This window comes from Lutra lutra, chromosome 1 (assembly GCF_902655055.1).
Source record: "Lutra lutra chromosome 1, mLutLut1.2, whole genome shotgun sequence".
Classification (NCBI taxonomy): domain Eukaryota; kingdom Metazoa; phylum Chordata; class Mammalia; order Carnivora; family Mustelidae; genus Lutra; species Lutra lutra.
The window spans coordinates 45508791-45514900 of record NC_062278.1 but is presented as its reverse complement, the minus strand read 5'-3'; the positions used below and the strand labels follow the sequence as shown (position 1 = coordinate 45514900).

The 6110-nt window shown below is 36.6% G+C and overlaps 1 pseudogene; it reads left to right on the top strand.

Moving 5' to 3' along the window:
* Positions 1-4934: 4934 nt before the first annotated feature.
* LOC125094955 (microtubule-associated protein RP/EB family member 1-like) lies at positions 4935-5823 on the top strand (annotated as a pseudogene).
* Positions 5824-6110: the final 287 nt, after the last annotated feature.

The following is a 6110-nucleotide window of genomic DNA, read 5'->3' as shown; positions in this document are numbered from 1 at the left end:
AACTAATTCTTAGAAACTATGTTTCTTTTACTGCATAAAGACAGCAAATGGTAAAATGTTTAAGTTTCTATCAATGTGAAGTTTCTATCAATCATTAATTACAAAGAAATAATGACAGTCTAAGATAATACTTCTCTTCTTACTGTTATTCTATACTCATGCAGAAATACATTAATATTTTCCTAGTTCTATATTCTGAAATGAATTAGTTACACAGAAAACCTAAGAATTATGGATTACTTTCTAATAAGTGATATAATATTCTCACATGAATTGGTATTTATGTTAAAAGTCAACTTTAATGCTCATATAGGAAGTCATATTGGTAATTGTGAATCAGAACACATAACCTGAAATGGGTAAGGTGATTTGAAATGAGATATTTAAATTGAAATGTGGGTGTATGTTGAATGTCTCTATCATATAAGCTTTAAGTCCTATGTATATAACCAACGAGATACTTGTTCTCTTGTACTGTATTCTATATACTGTAATAAAATGGAAAAGATAACAGCTGCTTTATACACTTGAAATAAAAATAGATCTTAGAGACAAAAAAAAAAAATTTCTGAACTTTTCCTCAGGAGAGGTTATTATAAAATCTGAATGCCATACCTGTTTTCTGTCTTGTAACTCTTCATAATATGATATTTTACATCTAAACCTGTTATTAGAACCCCAAATTAAACACCTATTTAGGGGCACCTGGGTGGCTCAGTGGGTTAAAGCCTCTGCCTTCGGCTCGGGTCATGATCTCAGGGTCCTGGGATCGACCCCGCATCGGGCTCTCTGCTCAGTGAGGAGCCTGCTTCACCCTCTCTCTCTCTGTCTGCTTCTCTGCCTGCTTGTGATCTCTGTCAAATAAATAAATAAAATCTTTAAAAAAAAAAAACAGCTACCTATTTAATAGTCAATTGTTATATTGCCTAACAGTGGCCAAGGGAATTCTTAATAGCTTAAAAAACAAGAACAATATCAACATGATATGATGTGTGTAACATTTTATTAGGTAGACAAAAACACAAAGACAAAAACATGAGAAAATTAAAATTATACATGTATATTTATATAAACATCTATAACATATAATACATGTAATAGGCATATTTGTATTGATGAACTGCATTATGCAGTAAAAGAAACATAGTTTCTAAGAATTAGTTCCCCAAAATTAAAACATTATTACAACTTATTTGCTGGGTAATCACTGTGATTCTATTTCATTTAAAATTATCTTAATAATAAAAATGAACTAAAATTTCTGAAAACAGATTTGTTTAATGAACCCCTAATTACATTTATTGCCTTGTATCAATTTTAAGAGTTTCTAAAATATACCAAGTCATGGGACTATCTCAGTACAAACAGAGCTAATGAAAGAATTATTCCCTAAAACAATGCATCGTTCCACAGAAAGTTAAAACTAGTATTTATTGGGAGGGTCTGTTTTGTGGCCACCAGGAATGAGAAGAGAAAACCTCTGAAAAAAAGCCTTGAGAAATAAAAAAATCAAGTCTGGGAAACTGCAATTAGTATGCAAATCCAACAGTAAAAGGAAGACAAAATCAGGGAACAATAAAGAGAGGCTTGTTGATGATAGGTAAAACTGGATTGAATTAGAAGGGGGTCAAGGGCGCATGGGTGGCTAAGTGGGTTAAGCCTCTGCCTTCAGCTCAGGTCATGATCTTGGCTCAGGTCATGATCTGGGCATCCTGGGATCGAGCCCTGCATGGGGCTCTCTGCTCAGCACTCTCTCTGCCTGCCTCTCTGCCTACTTGTGCTCTCTCTCTGTCAAATAAATAAATAGAATCTTTAAAAAAATAAAAAGGAAAAAAAAAGAAGGGGGTCAAAACCAAAGTAAAAATGAAAGAGCATTTAGAAAAATGGCTGTAAATGGCACTGGTGATTATTTGTTGCTGATCAAGAATTAATGAATAGATTGAGTTGGCTTCTGTGTACAAGACCAGGGAGAATAATCACTGCTTTGTGGTTTCAGTGAGTAGAGGTTATAGGATAGATTATAGTCTATTTTGTTTGTGAGAAAGAGAAATAACTTGATAACTTGATTCTATACAGATGATTCATGGATGCTCTGATGGATGGTGATAAGGAATAATATTTAAAGATGTTGCACAAGTTCTGAGTGATATTGGTTGACCATTTTATGGTCACAGTTGTGTCAGTTATAAAAGTAAACAGCAAAAAAACACTATGACAAATAGGCAACCGATAAAGATTTACATTATTTGATTTCTTTCTGTAATTTCTATTTTTCCTTATGGAGTACTCTAACACAAGCTTCTATCAAGTCACTATATTTCAATATCTCTTCCACCATTCCTTTCTCCCTGATATACTCTTTTTTTTTTTTAAGATTTTATTTATTTGTCAGAGAGAGAGAGACAGGGGTAGAGAACACATGAACAGGGGGAGTGGCAGGCAGAGGAGAGCAGCATCCCCACTGAGCAGGGACCCCAGTGTGGGACTCAATCCCATGTTGGAGACTCAATCCATCCTGGGAACATGACCTGAGCTGAAGAGGCAGATGCTTAACCAACTGAGCCACCCAGGCACCCCCTGATATACTTTTTCTACACTGAGTATACTCAAATGTAAGGCGTAGGGAAAATAAGAATGATTGGTATTATCCACATATTGAATCTACAGAACCTAAAAAACAGCTTAAAATTTTATTAGTTCTGAAATTGTAATTTATTTAGTGACATGGAAGAAGCTCCATTTCTCTTGTCATTCAAAATAGTTTCTTACATTTCTTACAAAAGTGTATTAACTTACCCCATGTTTGTTCTGATTTAGTATCGGTAGTTCTTTTTAAAAGGGAATTTTACCATTAGAATATCCTTCTCTCTTTTAGAAAAAAATACAGATGGTAAGTCACTAGTATTGAACATAATAGTAGCTTATTAAAACTACAGGGTAGAAGGTAATGATGTTGCGAGAATGCTCAGGAATATTATTCTCTGTGATAGCTAGACTTGCAAGATGACCTCCAAGATTCCCATTCTGATACAGGCACATCATATTATTGATTCCTTCCTCTGAGTGTGGTGAGAACATGTGATAGGACATGTTTATAGAGTCACAGAGTCACATTATATGATTCCTTCCCCATGAGTGTGGTGAGAACATGTGATGTGATGGGACATGTTTATGGATTCTTTATAGGAGAAGAGAAAGAACATGATGACAAAATGAAGAGGTAATGCCTGAAAATTTCCAAAACTGATAAACAATAGCCATATGTTAAAATAGACTCCAAAGTAGAATTTTAAACAATTTGTCTATATAGTAACACAACAGAGTAAAATTACAGAAAAGCAAGGACAAAAGAAATTTTAACATGCTCCTAGAGAAAAACAACAACAACAACAACATACGTTTTAAAGGAACAACAGTAGAACATAAGTCTATTTTCTCAACAACAATGGTAAAAGCTAGAAGACAAATTATATTTTTAATGTGCTGAAATAAAATGTCAATCTAGGAGTTTAAAGCTAGAAAAAAATATTTCAGAATGAAAATAAGAGAAGGCATTTACAGAACTTGACAGAACTTGACATAATTTACCATAGTAGGACTGAGCTAAAGAAAACACTAAATATTGCTCTTTAAACAGTGAGGATATAGAAGCTTGGAGATACAGGCAGAAATTAAGGCTAAATATATTGGTGAATCCAAATAAATACTGCTTCTATCAAAACATGACAATGATAAAGTGTTGATAAGTTTAAATAACAATTAAAATGCATAAGAACAATGCATAGAAATTGGGAAAGGCAAAGAGTTAAAATGCCTGAAGTTTCTTGTTTTGTCTGGAATAAAGCACAAAAATTGCGGTTAACTTAAACCAGAATGAGTCAAGATTCAAATTTTCATCTCTGTAATAATCATTAAAATAATAAGCTTATAAAATAAAAATAATATAAAATATAAATATATAAAAATAAAAATATAAAAATACAAAAATAATATGAATATGTTATGTATAAAATATATATATAATTATAAATAATATAAATATAAAAATATAAATAAAATAAGCTTATAAGTTCTATGTTTACTCTGTTTGTCATATTCTAGAAAGATGACCTTTCTTTGCCCTGTTCTTCATTCCTGGGAGGCTGGCATTACATGGGCATTCTTGCCCTTTGACCCCTGTTAGTTTTGGCTATCAGGCACTGGGATGAAGTTTGAGGTTAAGAGAATAATATATCTCAGTCTTTTTTTTTTTTTTTTAAAGATTTTATTTATTTATTTGACAGAGAGAGATCACAAGTAGACAGAGAGGCAGGCAGAGAGAGAAGAGAGAGAGAGAGAGGGAAGCAGGCTCCCTGCCGAGCAGAGAGCCCGATGTGGGCCTCGATCCCAGGACCCTGAGATCATGACCTGAGCCGAAGGCAGCGGCTTAACCCACTGAGCCACCCAGGCGCCCCCCACAATTCAGTCTTTATCGCAGTTATTACATCCTACTAAGGCTACACACATCCTACTAAGATTACACAGTTAGCTGTATTCAGTAACTCCAGACTCCATTAATTACTTTTCCTTTTTTGCCCTTTAGCCTACTGGAAGACAGGGGGCCCCACAGAAAAGAGATGTGCCCTAAGGGACAATGAACCAGTGCCCCACTGTTCTAGAAACTGACTGCAGGTACAGGAGTGAACCCAGCTGAGAGCATCGGAGCCCAAGCCAAATTGCTACTCCACAGAATGATCAGCTAATAAACCTTTGATCTTTAAAGCCAGTCACTTTTAGGTAAGTTTGTGTACAATGGGCAGTGAAGGGGAGGGCGTGTGATGTCATCTTGTGGGCTGGTAGGCAGGATCTGGCAATTTAAACAAGAGGAAGACTGAATGGGAGCAGACATGGGCAGTGGATGTGGTCTTGCTGGGAGTCGAAGACAGCAGTGAATCCATGTGTAATCATGATCAGTCACCGGTGATAACCTGTTGACATGACTTGCTGACCTGGATCAATGAGTCTCTTTGTGGTTGAATCTGATGAAGGCTGAACAGTTGTGTTCAGGGGCTGTCTACTGTCAGTTTATGGACACGATGGTCCCTGGCTCCATTGGCTTGAAGAGAATGAAATTCCAGGCTAAGCTAGAACACAAATACATTCAGAACTTCAAAATGCTAAAAGCAGATTTTAAGAGAAGGGGTGTTGACTAAATAATTCCTGTGGACAAATTAGTAAAAGGGTAGTTTCAGGACAATTTTGAATTTGTTCTGTGGTTCAAGAAGTTTTCTAATGCAAACTGTGATGGAAAAGACTATGAACATGTAGCTGCCAGAGAAGGTCAAGAAATGTCAGTTACTCCCTCTCTTGTTGCTCTGGCTCTGAACAAATCAAAACCATCTCTTGGCTCCAGCAGTGCAGCTTCAGAGAGGCCCGCTGCAATACATAGATCCACTGCAACCCCTAAGGCTGGCCTTAGTGGGGGAGGGTGGTGAGAAAGAATTTCGGCTTCGGGGATGATGAAGGGGCTGAATTGATACAGCAGATCAATGTATTGAAACTTACTGTTGAGGACTTGGAGAAAGAGATTTCCACTTTGGAAAGCTGAGGAACATCGAATTGATTTGCCAGGAGAAGGGCAAAAACAACTCTGTAGTGGAGAGGACTGTGGACATTATGCATGCCAGAGCCTGAGATTCTGTGATACCTGATGAAGGGGGCCCACAGGAAGAACAAGAAGAGGGTCACCAGTGTGGACCAGCAGAGCAACATGTGAATTCTTCACTCCAAATCATGTACTTAGGTATAAAACTCTCACTTATACTATTCTTGGAGGACTCATAGGTTTCTTTTCATAAGCAAAAAAAGTACCTCTTCTTAAAGTGCACTGTGCAGAAGTTTTACTCCTTTTCCAATGAGTTTGAGTTTGGTGCTTTGTAGCAGAGCAGTATTAAGAGCAAACTGGTTCACCCAGGGAACAAAGAGGCTGCCCATGGGGCTCACAGGTGGGGGATCTCTGGTAACACTGATTGCTGGGGAAGGTGTTTTTATCCACTGAGGTGGAGAGCTCACTACAGATAGGTAAAGACTGATCTGAATTTGAGCTAATGTGAAATCTTGGCAGAGAATGT